Source organism: Dipodomys merriami, unplaced genomic scaffold, assembly GCF_024711535.1.
Source record: "Dipodomys merriami isolate MVZ:Mamm:240054 unplaced genomic scaffold, mDipMer1.0.p SCAF_239, whole genome shotgun sequence".
Taxonomy (NCBI): Eukaryota; Metazoa; Chordata; class Mammalia; order Rodentia; family Heteromyidae; genus Dipodomys; species Dipodomys merriami.
The window spans coordinates 1,019,359-1,034,406 of NW_027203815.1; positions in this window are offsets into that span (position 1 = coordinate 1,019,359).

The window sequence follows — 15,048 nt, forward strand, 5'->3', positions numbered from 1 at the left end:
ACAACACGAGACTGGTTACGGACACAAGGCAGATACAAGATCTTCCCATTCTCCTCCCCCCCAAAAAAATCAAAGAACTCTTTTTTTGTAACTTTTTTTTTCTAAAACTTTTTAAATTTTTAATATTTAACTTAAAAAAATTTTGTTTTCTATTAACTTTTTTTTTCTTCCTCTTATAATTTTTATTTTACGGGTATATGTGTGTGTACTTTTTTCATTGTTTTTTCTTTAATTTTTTTTTTTTTTTTGTTTAGCTCTACTGACAATTTGATTATTTTTTTCTTTCCTTCTCATTCTTTTCACTTTTTCTTCTCTTTCATTCTTCTTTGCGTGACTTAATTGCTGTTCTGCTCATACTCAGATATACCCTTAGTCAATTATTAGACCTTAGTCCCCATTTGTGTACACATTTAATCCAGAAATTTATTACTCAATTTAAAACCTCTTAGAATTAAATTCCTTAATAGCAGTACTACCTCTTTATACCTATAAAATATATAAAGCATTTCTATTATTAAGTTTTTCACATCTCCATTCTAACTCTCCCCTTCTCTTATTCTATCCACGTTCTTCTCTGTATATTATGTTTTCATTATACATAATTTTTAAGTCTTGCACTTTTTAATTTTTAATTATTGTTTTTATATTTTTTCTTGTATTTTTATTCTTTCTCTCTCGTCTTTTTTGTCTCCCTCTACTATCATTCTATCCAACCTATTTCTCGCTTTGAAATTAGGGTTTAGTTATGTTAACTCTCCCACTGCCTTTACATATCCCTCTATGCCTATTTTTACCCACACTTCTCCTTAAATTTAATAATTTCTTTTTGCCGAATTATTCTTTGTGGTTCGTTGCCCATTAATACATAGTTGTTTGATTTTGAATAGATATCTCTGTTGAACAAAATAGTATATCTGAAGACTTTTGAATGTGCAACTACAACATTGGTTAATACTTGCCTTAAAATTGTGTGCTAGCACAACACTGGTGTTACTTTCATCCCAAATGGGCAGAGCAACCCCGAAAAACACAAAGAAAATGGAAAGTCCTGGTATGATAATCAGGGGACAGAAAAGATAACAAGGAGAGTTCCCAAAAACCTCTACAAACACTATTGGTAATCATGGTAAATGAAAAGATTGAAAACCTGAAAAGGACTCTGTATGAGTGTGATAGGGAGAGACAGGAGGCAAAACAAAGGTTAATACAGGAATATCATGAGTATGAGGAAGCTGCTAAAAGATTGATACAGGTATTGCAAGAGCAGCTTGAGAACACTCAAAGAGAAAGTCAGAAATGGCATGATCAGGCTGCAATCATTCAAAGAGAAATTCAGGAATGGCGTTACAATGCTGAGAACACGCAAAGTGAACTACAGTAACTGTGTGAACGTGAAGAAGCTAATCAAAGAGTAATACAGGAATTGAGAGAGCAGGATGAGAATACACAAATATCACTAAAGGCATTCATGGAATCCATAAAGAGAGCTGAAAGAAGTCAGGGAGACCACAAACGGAATGCTGAATGGAACCCAAAAGAAGGAAGGGGAGTCAAAGGAAAGCATAACCAATCAACCAAGTGATATGATAATAAACACTGAACACCAAATTAGGGAAGTAAACAAGTTCATACAAGATCTAACACAAAGCTACAACAAAGTATTTGGAGCCATCAATGCTGACCAACAATAACAAAAAGAAATCAAAAAGAAGCTAGAAAGTCATGATAGCAGGTTAGACCATGCAGAAGATTGAATTTCAGGGATTGAAGACAGCCTAGATATTATAGAGAAAAAACATACAACCATCCAAGACAAATCCAAGAAATACAATAGATGTATTCAACAGTAGGAAAACACCATCTGAGGATAATGGAGGTAGAGGAGCCTTAGAGACAGATGTTAATGGTCTAGTGAATTTGTTTAACATGAACCTAGCAGAGAACTTCCAAATATGCAAAAAGATAGGCCTATTCAGATACAAGAAGCTTTTAGAACTCCGAAAAGAGCAGACCACAATAGGACATCCCACCCTCACATTATAATCCGTACAGGATCAATTCAGACCAAGAAAAAGATGCTTAAAGCTGTCAAGGAGAAAAGAACAATCAACTATAAAGGGAAACCAATTAGAATCAACTCAGATTTCTCAGCGGAGACAATCAAAGCAAAACCAGCCTGGAATGATGTATGCTATGCCCTAAAGACAAACAACTATCAGCCAGGAATTCTGTACCCACCTAAACTCTCCTTCAAAACCAAAGATCAAATAAAAACCTTCCACAACAAAGAAAAGTTGAAACAATATCCACAAAACCAGCACAACAAAAGATTCTTAAAGATGTCCTACACATAGAAAACCAACAAGACCACAATAAAGTCTAAGAAACTGCACCCAAACTAAGAGTCCAGAAACCATAGGAAGAAGCAAGTTGCCACAGCCTCCAAGAAGGTGAATGAAATGGCAGGAACTCCCAAATACCTCTCACTACTATCTCTCAACATTAATGGACTTAACTCTCCAATTAAGCGACATAGACTGTCTTGTTGAATTAAAAAGCAAGATCCTTCTAACTGCTGCCTTCAGGAGTCACATCTTGTCCATAAATACAAACAAATTTTCAATGTGAAGGGCTGGAACAAAATCTACCAAGCAAACGACCCCCATAAACAGGCGGGAGTTGCAGTCCTAATATCAGATAAAAGAGACTTCACATTAAAATTATTCAGAAGAGATAAAGAAGGTTTCTACATACTAATTAAGGGTTCTCTCATTGAGGAGAATATTACAATTCTAAATATCTATTCGCCAAGCAACTGAACACCCAAATTTATCCAAGAAACACTACTTTCCCTCAAATCCCACATAGATCTATAGACATTAATTGTTGGGAACTTTAACACACCACTTTCCCCACTAGATAGATCAACCCGGCAAAAACTCAACAGAGAAACCGGAGATTTAAACAACTGCATAGATCAACTAAATTTAACAGACATCTACTGAATATTTCACCCAGCAACATCAGAATACACAATTTTCACAACACCACATGGAACATTTTCCAAAATAGACCACATTTTTGGCCACAGAACAAACCTGTCCAAATTCAGAAACATTGAAGTTATACCTTGCATTCTCTCAGACTACAAGAGAATAAAATTACAACTTAAAACCAAAAGCCACCAAAGGAAATCCTGTAAGACATGGAGGCTGAACAACACACTGCTCAATCATGAGTGGGTCACGGAAGAGATTAGAAAGGAAATTCAAACGTTCATTATATTTAACAAAAATGCACACACAAACTACCAGTTCCTCTGGGACACAGTAAAGGCAGTACTCAGGGGCAAATTTATAGCTCTGAATTCCTACATCAACAAATCAGAGAGATCTGAAACAAGCAATTTAATGAGATATCTGAGCCTCCTTGTAAAAAGCAGCAAGACAAAACCCAATCCAGTAGAAGGAAATAAATAATTAAAATTTAAACAGAATTAAATGAATTCGATTCCAAAAATAAACATAGAAAGAGGGTCTTCAAAACAGAGATCACACCAATATTCCTGTATATCTTCAATGAAATTGAAAAAGAATGTTCACTACCGTCATAACCCTCATCCCAAAACCAGGCAGGGACTCATCAAAGAAAGAGAACTATAGACCCATTTCTTTGATCAACATTTATGTAAAACTTCTCAACAAAATTTTGGCCAATCGACTTCAAAAATTCATCCAAAAAGTCATACACCACGATCAAACAGGATTCATTTCAGTGATGCAAACTGGTTCAATATACGCAAATCAATTAATATAATTCATCACATCAACAGGAGCAAGGATAAGAACCACATGGTTATCTCAATAGATGCAGTAAAAGCATTTGACAAGATCCAACAATCCTTTATGATGAAGGTTGTGGAAAAATTAGGAATCCATGGAACTTTCCTCAATACAATAAAAGTTGTATATGACAAACCTACACCCAGCATTATACTTAATGGTGAAAAATTAAGCCATTTCTTCTTAACTCAGTAATGAGACAAGGATGTCCACTCTCTCTACTTCTCTTCAATCTAGTATTAGAATGCCTATTTACAGCAATAAGACAAGATATGTATATATATATAAAGGGCATCCAAATACGGAGAGAAGAAGTAAAACTCTCCTTCTTTGCAGATGACATGATCTTGTATTTAAAGAATCCCACAGACTCCACTACCAAATTAATCAAGCGTATTCAAAATTTTGGCAAAGTATCAGGGTATAAAATTAATCCTCAAAAATTAATGGCTTTTCTTTATGCCAACAATGAGAAAAGTATAGCTGAACTAAGGAAAGCAACTCCATTTGTAATAGCCCCACAAAAATAAAATACATAGGAATTAACCAAAGAAGTGAAGGACCTCTATGATGAAAATGTTAAAAACTTGAAAAAGGAAATCAAAACAGAATTTAGAAAGTGGCAAAAACTCCTATGCTTCTGGATTGGAAAGATTAACATCGTGAAAATAGCAATACTTCCCAAGGTTATCTACTTATTCAATGCAATACCTATCAATAATTCAACCTCATTTTTCAAGGAAATAGAAGAGGCAGTCCAAAAATTCATATGGAACAATAAAAGACCCCGAATGGCAAAATGATCTTCAAAAGAAAGGACACTGCCTGAGGAATATCAATAGCAAATTTCAAACTCTACTGTAAAGCCATAGTAATCAAAAAAGCTTGGTACTGGCACAACAACAGACCTCAGGACCAATGGAATGGAATTGAAAACACAGAAAGGAACCTACAGATCTATAACCATCTAATCTTCGATAAGGGAGCTAAAAAATTAGAATGGAAGAAAGACAGCCTCTTAAGTAAATGGTGCTGGAAAAATTGGTTAACTACAAGTAGAAAATTAAAGCTAGATCCTTATATATCACCCTGCAACAGAATCAACCCCAAATGGATCAAAGATCTTGGAGTCAAAGCAGGCACTCCTAAAAGATTACAAGAAAGAATAGGAGAAACCCTAGGTCTCCTTGGCTCCTTGGCACAGACTGAAATTTTCTTAATAGAGACCCAGAAACGCAACAAATCAAAGAAAGGTTGGACAAATGGGATTGCATGAAATTGCAGTGCTTCTACATGGCAAAGGACATACCTAGCAAGATAAATAGAAAGCCCATGAATTGGGAGGAGATCTTCACTAGCAATACAACAGACAAGGGTATAATATCAAAAATGTACCTGGAACACAAAAAATTAAATCCCCCAAGAACAAATCTTCAAAGAAACAACTGCCCAATAAATAAGTGGGCTAAAGGCTTAAAGAGAGACTTCTCTCAAGAAGAAAGAAGGATGGCAAATAGACACATGAAGAAATGCAAACGTCTCTAGCCATAAAAGAAATGCAAATCAAAACAACATTGAGATACCACCTCACCCCAGTTAGAATGGCTACAATCAAGAACTCTAATAATAACAGATCATGGAGGGGATGTGGACAGAAGGGAACCTTATTTCATTGTTGGTGGGAGTGTAAACTTGTTCAACCACCTTGGAAAGCCATATGGAGGTTCCTCAAAAGATTCCACATAGAGCTCCCCTAGGACCCAGCAATCCCACTTTTGGGCATTTATCCAAATGTTCACAAACAAGACCACACTAAAGCTACCAGCACGATTATGTTTATTGCAGCTCTATTACCATAGCTACTATTTTAAACCAACCCAGATGCCCCTCAGTAGATGAATGGATCAAGAAAATATGGTATATATATACAATGGAATTCTATGCGTCCATCAGAACGAATGACATTACCCCATTTGTTAGGAAATGGAATTACTTGGAAAAAATTATATTAAGTGAAATAAGCCAGGCCTAAAAAACATAGGTTCCATTGTTTCCCTTATTTGCAATAATTAGGATATGTCTGAGTCAAGTAGAGAAGGTCAGTTAGGTTGATTTTAGGGAAATGAACCCTAAGATATATATTCAAATGTTTTTTTTTTCTTTCATGCAATTGTTTCTAACACATTTATAAGATTATTTCTTTGTTGCTTTGAATGTCCCTCCACCACGGTATAACCCCTGCTTTCACTGTATTTGATGTTCTTATAATTTGTGGAGGGGAAGAGAAAAAAACAAATTGTTTTACTATGGATACAGGTGGACCCATTTCTTCAAGGAGATGTACAAGTTGTTATGTTGAAAACAAATTTTACAACTTTGGTGAGGTGGGAGATATTTTGGATGGGGTGGTGGGAGTAGCATGGTTTGGAAGGGGAACCAAAGGAGAAGGCTACAGTGCTTGATAAGAAATGTACTCATTATCTTGCCCATGTAAATGTAACCCATCTGTACAGTATTTTCATTATAATAAATAAATAAACTACCATTAAGAAAAAAGATGAGGGGGCTGGGAATGTGGATTGGTGAGAGTGTGTTTGCCTAGCATGCAAGAAGCCCTGGGTTTGATTCCTCAGTAGCACATACCCAAAAGTCAGAATTGGTGCTGTGGCTCAAGTAGTAGAATGCTAGACACAGTGCCCAGGCCTTGAGTTCAACCCAAGGTATTTCCAACCGATAGCTAGGTAGTTAGGTAGGTAAATAGGTATATAGGTAGATAGATAGATAGATATAGATAGATAGATAGATAGATAGATAGATAGATAGATAGATAGATAGATAGATAGATAGATCGATAGATAGATAGATATAGATAGATAGATACATACATACATTCATAGATACATTCATACATTCATACATAGATAGATACATAGATACATTGATGCATAGATAGATACATAGATACATTGTTACATAGATACATAGATAGGTACATAGATACATATTTACATAGATAGATACATAGATACATTGATGCATTGATACATAGATACATAGAAAAATGATAGATGAAACTGATCTTGGACATCACGAGCAAAGGAGGGACGAATTCCCAGTCATGAGGACTTCTGCAGTGTTCCAGGCCACCAGCATTGCCTTCACACAAACACAGAGCAGGAAGACTGTCTCTTTCCCACTTCTCAGGCAGCTGAAAGCACCAGAGCCAAGAGGGCAGAACCAGGTTTTAACTCAGCTGTTTGGAGACAGAAGAGAAATGGCCTGCCTCCCCTTGGACTGGGGATTTGCATTACTGATGTGGAGAATGAAGAAGGAGAAGGGACTGGCAGAGTTAGAAGAAGGGCCTTCACATCTGACAGATGTAAAGTCAAAAACCCACTCCCTCCAGAGTGCAGGGTTCTTCTACTCTGTTCCTCCCCTCTACCTCACTAAACTGGATTTCTATTGGTAACCTAAAGATAGCCTGAGGCTCCCTTCACCTGAGGGAGGAAGGTTAATTAGTCATTGGTTGAAGAGGCTGAGAAAAGCCTGACCCTGTTGTAACTCTAACAAATATTTCAGGTTTGCCAACATTGCTGGCCATGCTTGGAATGAATGAAATGGTTTTGCAGCTCACTTCCCGGTTGAGTGTCTACATTCTGCCTCTTAATCCTCTAGGACTTGTACTCTTCACCTAGCCTGGCCTTTGCAACTGTTTTCTGTTTTTCAATTACAGTGCTACACTGGAGTTCTTCCTGTTAACAGGGCTAGGGCTTGGATCCTGAGAACTTCATTTGAACTCAGGATGGGTCAATGATGTTTTTTTCCTTCTTCTATAGCTCAAGAACTCCAAGAACATTTAGAGTGCAAGTAACTTCTCATCACCAAGGGAAACACAAGAAACTCTTGAACATCTGACCTTTCAGAAGGGGAAGTCAAAGTGTCATAGACTTTCCTGCCCTGGCTGGCTTCACCCTGTGATTCTGAGACCTCAGCCTCCTGAGCTAAGAACTGTAATGACATTGACAATGCAAGTCAACTACTTCTCACAAAGGGCTTGTGGAGCATAGTAAGCCTTTCAACATTGTACCTTTCAGATCACTTTAGCACACAAATTTATAATGCTAGAATCTGAGAGGCTGGGCATATGGATATGCTACACTTGAACCTTACTCTGATTCCAATTCTGGTGCACATCAGCAGTCATTTTCCAGAAAATATTTTTGTAATTAGCAAACAGGAAAAGTACTTTAATTAACCCTTACTTTTTTACTGTTGTATGTCTTGTATCAAGCCTGGGCACTGTCCCTGAGCAATTAAGCTCAAGGCTAACACTCTACCATTTGAGCCACAGTGCCACATGTTTTTTTTTTTTTTTGGTGGTTCATTGGAGATAAGAGTCTAACAGGCTTTCCTTGCCTAGATTGTCCTTGAACTGTGGTCTTCAAATCTCAGACTCCTGAGAAGCTAGGGTTCCAGTGGTGAGCCACAGGCATCTGGCCTATTGTTTTTGACGGTCTGGGGGTTCCTTTTCTCAAGGCCAGCATTCTACCATGTGAGCCACTCCACTGTTTCTGTATTTGTTTTTCTAAGTATCTGGCATTGAGGATTCAAATCCTGTATTCATGCATGTTGAGTGAGCTGTTTAATACCAAGCCACATTTCTAGCCTTGCCCTTACAATTTTTTCCCATAACGTACCTGTCCTCAAGAAAAGGCATCTGAGTATAAATCATCTAAATAAATAGCTATAGGAAGGTATCCAAAGATAAAAAAGACAAAGATCAATCTTGGGACAGACTCTAAACATATGAAGACTGTGACAAATGCCTCTATTTATTTATGTAACATGTTGCAACACTTAAAATGTTTAAATGAAAACTAAGTCAATGTTCTAAATGGTTGTGTATAATTTTATAATAGATGTGCACAGTGTAATAAATATTATGTTTATAATACTAAATAAAATAAACAATGAATGAATCAAATAAAAATAAAATTAAATACAAAATCAGTAATAAAAATCATAATATGTAATAAATATACATATGTAAGTATATATCATATATTACACATATATAGAAATATCTTTTCCATTGTAGAGCCTTCATTCAGGGCATGGGAACTCTAGCCTGAATTTCTTTTCCTCAAGGACAGTGAGCTTTGCTTTCACACATGGTACAAAAGAGTTACCTGGATGGTGAGATCAAATCCCACTAATGGTAGAAATACTGGCCCCAGTTCCAAGACAGTGACAATTTTTTAATGGTAGCAGTTATGTTTATTCTGTTCCATACTGAATATTAAAAAAGCAGTGAATTTTGTACATCTGTTTAGACGTCCTTCCCTTACCCCCAAAATACTTCTCTGAACACTACATTGTTTTTTTGTATTTTTTTTATTGTAAAAATGTTGTACAGAGGGGTCACAGTTACATGAGCAAGGTCATGAGTATATTTCCTATTGAGCATTGTTGCCCCCTCCTTTGTTTTCCCTCTACCATCCCTTCCCTGCCATCTCCACAACTACACCCATACCGAGATCAATAATTTTATTTTTTAAGTTTTGGCTTGGCACGGGGTTTTAACTCAAGTAGTGTTAAATCTGTTTTTTCCCTTACATTGCTACAGATTTCCCAAGATCCAGAGTTCAAATCCCAGGCTAGAAAAGAAAACTGGCAGAAATTCCAAACGAGGGAGCTTTATTTATTTATTTTTTATTTAGTTAAATAATTACTTTTCTTTCTTTCTTTCTTTCTTTTTTTTTTTTGTGGCCGTCCATGGGGCTTGAACTCAGGTCCTGGTAGCTCTGCCTCAGCTTCGATCACCCTAGGCTGGGTGCAGCCTCGGGACCCATACCCAATCCTGAAATCTTAGGCCCAGAGGACTTGCAGAAAGAAAAAAAATACAACTGCGATAGCACAAAAAGTGGAGAGCTGCAGATGGCTTGGGGTTTTTTTTGCTTGTTTTTGTTTTTTCCTTTGGACAGTGACTGTCCTGGGTCTGAATGTCACGGCTGCAAAGTGGACCTGACCTGCCATTGCCGAAGGCAGGCAGACTATTGGGGAAGCCATAGGCCAAACTGTCAACATAGGACTTGGGTGCAAATCCAGGTTCTGACTCTTATCAATGACAGGATCAAAAGAGACTCATTCCTATGCATAGGAATACCAATTGAAAGTGAAGTTTGTGCATCAGTAGAACCTAAAATTGGATGCAATAATCCTAGTACGCTGATTAGTCTTACTTAATAGTTTATTAAGCACGAAAAGAATAATATTCCTTTAATTGTGATATAATAAATACCTAAGAGTTGGTAGGAACGTGGTATATGTCATTCATAGAGGGACAGCTATGGCACTTTTTACCAAGATATATTTGTATATATATATTGTCGTTGTATTGGTCAATCCTGGGTCATGATCTCAGCACCTGGGAACCACCTGAGAGCTTCCCTGCCTAAAGACTGTTTGCTCACACCCACCCATTCATGAATTGGGCCTGCTAGGCCCTGAGTTCAGATCTTAGCACTGCCAAAAATTTAATCTTGGAGTAAGAAGCCAAGTGTGACACCTATTTTTCTATTCTCGGAGAGTCCTGAGTGTCAGGCATGATGGAGAACACATCTACAAATCTAAATGCTGTGTGATAGTATGTAAACAATGTAATACATAGTTAGGAGTCACCACAGTCAATAATATGAACAGTAAATAAATGAAAAAATAAAAAAATACAATGAATGACCACACGAAACATAATATAGACTGAACATCTGCATGGAAGTTCAATAATATCTTTATAATGTATATAAGGAGTACGTTTTCCAGGTCTGGGGCTTGAATTCAGGCCTAGGGAATACACCTGACTTTCTAGTCTTCAAGCACGATGAGGTTCCTTTCCCCCACAGTGCAACAGAGTTACCCAGACCCTGAGTTCAAATCCCAGGCCTTGCAGACAAAAAATGCCACACATTCCAAGCCAGAGAGGTTGTTAGCATTTTTAATATTTTCTTAAGTTCACTTCACCTTTATTGGATACATTTTGATTTTATAACTTAACAGTTTTTCAAAAAAAGGGTTTAAACTTTTACATTTCAGCATAGCACATTGGTGTTTCTATTTTGACTATCTGCTATGAAGAATGAGAATGAAAATAAGGACATTATTTCTCCCTAGATGGTCGGGATAGTGGAATGTATTTCTTTTTTTTTTCTTTTTAATTTAATTTTATTTGTGAACATACTGTACAGAGGGGTTACAATTACATGGGCAGGATAATGCGTACATTTCTTACCAAGCATTGCAGCCTCCTCCTTTGTTTACCCTTCGTATCCCTTCCCAGCCTCTCCCCTACCCCCAATCCTAATCCTTCTCCTTCCCACCCACCCCTCCCCACCGACGTTGTAAAGCTCATTTTGGACATGAGAATTGTACTTCTCATTGTTGCAACAGGTCCACCTGTATCTTTAAACGACTTGTTTTTCCCCATCTCCTCCACAAGATATACTGACATCAAATATAGTGAAAGCAGGGGATATACTGTGGGGGAGGGACATACAAAGCAACAAAGAAATAATCTTATAAATGCGTTAGAAACACATGCATGAAAGAAAAAAAACATTAAAATACATATCTAAGGGTTCATTTTCCTAACATCACATTATCTGACCATTTCCGCTAGACTCATACATATACTAGATATTGCAAATAAGGGAAACAATGGGAATTATGTTTTTTTGGGCCTGACTTACTTCACTTAACATAATTTTTTCTAAGTCTTTCCATTTCCTAACTAATGGGGCAATGTCATTCTTTCCGATGGAGGCTTAGAATTCCATTGAGTATATATACCATATTTTATTGATCCATTCGTCTACTGAGGGGCATCTGGGTTTTTTCCAGATCTTAGCTATGGTAAATAATGCTGCAATAAACATAGTTGTGCTGGTAGCTTTAGTGTGGTCTTGTTTGTAAACATTTGGGTAAATGCCCAAAAGTGGGATTGCTGGGTCATAGGGCAGCTCTATGTGAAGTCTTTTGAGGAACCTCCATACTGCTTTCCAAAGTGGTTGAACAAGTTTACATTCCCACCAACAATGAAATAAGTTTCCCTTCTCTCCACATCCGTCCAGCATCTGTTTTTATAGTTCTTGATTTTTGCCATTCTAACTGGAGTGAGGTGGTATCTCAATGTTGTTTTGATTTGCATTTCTTTTATGGCTAGGGATGTTGAACATTTCTTCATGTGTCTATTGGCCATGCTTCTTTCTTCTTCAGAGAAGTTTCTCTTTAATTCTTTCACCCACTTATTTATTGGGCAGTTGTTTCTTTGAGGATTTGTTGTTGGGGGATTTAAGTTGTTGAGTTCCAAGTATATTTTAGATGTGAGACCCTTGTCCATTGTATGGCTAGTAAAGATCTTTTCCAATCAGTGGGCTTTCTATTGATATTGCTAGCTATGTCATTTGCCTTGCAGAAGCTCTGCAACTTTATGCAATCCCATTTGTCCAACCTTTCTTTGATTTGTTGTGTTTCTGCGTCTCTATTCAGAAAATTTCGGCCTGAGCCATGGAGACCTAGTGTTCTCCTGTTCCATCCTGTAATGTTTTCATAGTGTCTGCTTTGATTTCGAGGTCTTTGATCCATGTGGAGTGGATTCTGGTGCAGGGTGATATATAAGAATCTAGCTTTAGTTTCCTACAAGTGGTTCACCAATTTTGCCAGCACCATTTACTGAAGAGGCTGTCTTTCTCCCATTCCATTGTTTTAGCTCCCTTATCGAAGATTAGATGGCTATAGGTGTGGAGGTTCATTTCCGGGTTTTCAATTCTATTCCATTGGTCCTGAGGTCTGTTCTTATGCCAATACCAAGCTCTTTTGATTATTATGACTTTAGAGTAGAGTTTGAAATTTGGTATTGATATTCCATCTTCAATGTTCTTTCCGGTGAGGAGTGTTTTTGGTATTCGGGGTCTTTCATTGTTCCATATGAATTTTTGGATTGCGTCTTCTATTTCCTTCAAGAATTAGGTTGGAATTTGGATAGGTATCGCGTTGAATTTGTAGATAGCCTTGGGAAGTATTGCCATTTTCACGATGTTACTCTTGCCAATCCAGGAGCATGGGAGGTTTTTGCCGTTTTTTAAGTTCTTTGTTGATTTTCTTTTTCAAGATTTTAAAGTTTTCATCATAGAGATCCTTCACTTCTTTGGTTAAGTAAATTCCTAGGTATTTTATATTTTGAGGCGCTATTACAAATGGAGTTGCTTTCCTAATTTCAGCCACACTTTTCTCATTGTTGGCATACAGAAAAGCCATTGATTTTTGGGGGGTTAATTTTATACCCTGCTACTTTGCCAAAGTTTTGAATCATCTTGAGTAATTTGGGAGTGGAGTCTATGGGATTCTTTAAATACAAGATCATGTCGTCTGCAAAGAGGGAGAGTTTTATTTCTTCTTTCCCTATTTGGATCCCCTTTATGTCTGCATCTTGTCTTATTGCTGTAGCTAGGCATTCTAATACTAGATTGAAGAGAAGTGGAGAGAGTGGACATCCTTGTCTTGTTCCTAAGTTAAGAGGAACTGACTTTAGTTTTTCTCCATTAAGTATAATGCTGGCTGTAGGTTTGTCATATACAGCCTTTAATGTATTGAGTAATGTTCCATGGATAACTAATTTTTCCAAAACCTTCATCATAAAGGGGTGTTGCATCTTGTTGAATGTTTTTTCTGCATCTATTGAGAAAACCATGTGGTTCTTATTCTTGCTCCTGTTGATGTGATGAATAATATCAATTGATTTGAGTATATTGAACCAGCTTTTTATCCCTCAAATGAATCCTTTTGATCGTGGTGTATGATTTTTTAGATGAATTGTTGAAGTCGGTTGGCCAAAATTGTGTTGAGAAGTTTTGCATCAATGTTCATCAAAGAAATGGGTCTATAGTTCTCTTTCTTTGATGAGTCCCTGCCTGGTTTTGGGATGATGGCTTCATAGTATGTGTTGGGTAGTGAACTTTCTCCTTCAATTTCATTGAAGAGTTTGAGGATTATTGGTGTGAGCTCTGCTTTGGAGGCCTTGTAGAATTCCGCTGTAAAACCATCTGGTCCTGGACTTTTTTAGCTGGAAGGTCTCTTATTGCTGTTTCTATTTCAATGCTTAATATGGGCCTGTTAAGCTGGTTTAACTCATCTTGGTTTAGTTTTGTCATGTCAATATTTGCTAGGAAAAGGTCCATTTCTGTCAAGTTCTCAAACTTATTAATATAATGTTTTGAGAACTATTCCCTTATAATGTTCTGTATGTTGGTTGTTTCCGTGGTGATGTTTCCATTCTCATCTCTGAGTTTATTAATTTGGGTGTGTTCTCTTCTTTTTCTGATAAGATTTGCTATGGGTCTGTCAATTTTGTTAAGTTTTTCGAAGAACAAACTCTTTGTTTTGTTGATTCTTTCTATAGTTTTTTGTATTCTAATTCATTTAATTCTGATTTAATTTTAATTATTTCTTTCCGTCTACTGGATTGGGGTTTATCTTGTTGCTCTTTTTCAAGGAGGTTTAGATTTGTGATTAAATTGTTGGTTTCAGATCTTTCCAATTTGTTGATGTAGGAGCTCAGAGCTATAAACTTGCCTCTGAGTACTGCTTTTGCTGTTTCCCAAAGGAGCTGGTAAATGTGTGTTCATTTTTGTTGAATAGCATGAACATTTGAATTTCCTTTCTAATCTCTTCCATGACCCACTCATGATTCAGCAGTGTGTTGTTCAGCCTCCATGTGATACCGGACATTCTTTGGTGGCTTTTGGTGTTGAGTTTTAATTTTATTCTCTTATGGTCAGAGAGAATACAAGATATAACTTCAATGTTTCTGAATTTAGACAAGTTTGCTTTGTGGCCTAAAATGTGGTCTATGTTAGAGAATGTTCCATGTGCTGCTGAGAAAAACGTGTATTCTGATGCTGCTGGGTGAAATGTTCGGTAGATATTTGTTAAATCTAATTGATCTATGCAGCTTTTAGATCTGCAGTTTCTCTGCTGAGTTTTTGCCGAGTTGATCTATCTAGTGGGGAGAGCGGTGTGTTAAAATCCCCAACAATTAATGTCTTTGGATTTATATGGGATTCGAGGGAAAGTAGTGTTTCTTGGATAAATTTGGGTGCTCCATTGTTTGGCGAGTAGATATTTAGAATTATAATATCCTCTTGAAAGAGAG